The following is a 1,007-nucleotide window of genomic DNA, read 5'->3' on the forward strand; positions in this document are numbered from 1 at the left end:
CCGTTCAGCACATCGCGTGTCACCCTGATCTTGCATTGTTCAAACATTGGCACTGAACGCACAAACTGATTATGGTTAGGCCTGAAAGGGCATAGTTGCACTTGACTTTGAACTCTCGTTGGATGACTTTCTAGCGCTTGAACAGGCGTGTGGCCAGAGCAGGTAAACTCTCTTCTCAGCTTCGTGCGTAGTTGAGTCTTCAGTTCGAAATCAGGACAGATTGTAGGATGCCATTCCATGTAGAAGAGCTATCTGTAATACTTAGGAGCGGTTTCAGGCCTTGCCCATGAGTCAGATTGTACATCAAGTTCTGGAGTCCTCCTGTAGCCAAAGTCCATGGTGTCTGAACGTGTCCTTGATAAAGGCGAGTGGCAACCCTGGAAGTCCTAACCTCTGCTGTTGCCGAAGACTTGACTCGAAGCTGCTTTGTGCAAGCTTTTTTTTCGGAGCGGCCTTGATGAGTTGCGAAAACATGCCGTTTTGTGCACAGTCAGGCATTAGCTGGCGAGACTCCTCTGTCTCGGGCCGAAATTGCAAGAATGTGAGCGCTCTCTTGGCCCGTCCTCCATCAAAGTCCTTTTGGCAAGAACCCCCCGTAGCTTTTCCCACGAAAGGTTGGTTAGGCAATGATGTTAGTAGATGCGAGCGTGATCCTTAATGTCTGTATCGTCATCTTGTTGTTATATGTATTGCAAAGATCAGCCTAAACTCGATAAGCATTGAGCGATGGACCGGTGGTCCAAAGTTGCGATAAACCTTGGCGCAGAACAGATGCGTTCGGCAAACCTGCCAGTCTTTCCATCTTTCACCACAAGATGGAATTCCATGATTACATTGAGAAGAAGGTAAATGGTGTTTCTCTGGGTAATCTACACCTCTCTAATAGGCTAGCACTCCATTTTATATTGACTTTCAAGTGCCTAGAGTCTCAATATGTAATCGTCTAACTGCCAATATAGGGCATTTACCATCTGCGTTTGCTGAAAGCCCTCTTATGCACAAGTGAC

The 1,007-nt window shown here is 46.9% G+C and overlaps 1 pseudogene; it reads right to left on the reverse strand.

Annotated features, from left to right (window-relative positions):
• LOC122143874 overlaps positions 1-802 on the reverse strand; it is a 6,747-nt pseudogene extending 5,945 nt beyond the window's left edge.
• Between the last annotated feature and the right edge of the window lie 205 nt (positions 803-1,007).

The sequence above is a fragment of the Cyprinus carpio genome, unplaced genomic scaffold, assembly GCF_018340385.1.
Source record: "Cyprinus carpio isolate SPL01 unplaced genomic scaffold, ASM1834038v1 S000006522, whole genome shotgun sequence".
NCBI lineage: Eukaryota > Metazoa > Chordata > Actinopteri > Cypriniformes > Cyprinidae > Cyprinus > Cyprinus carpio.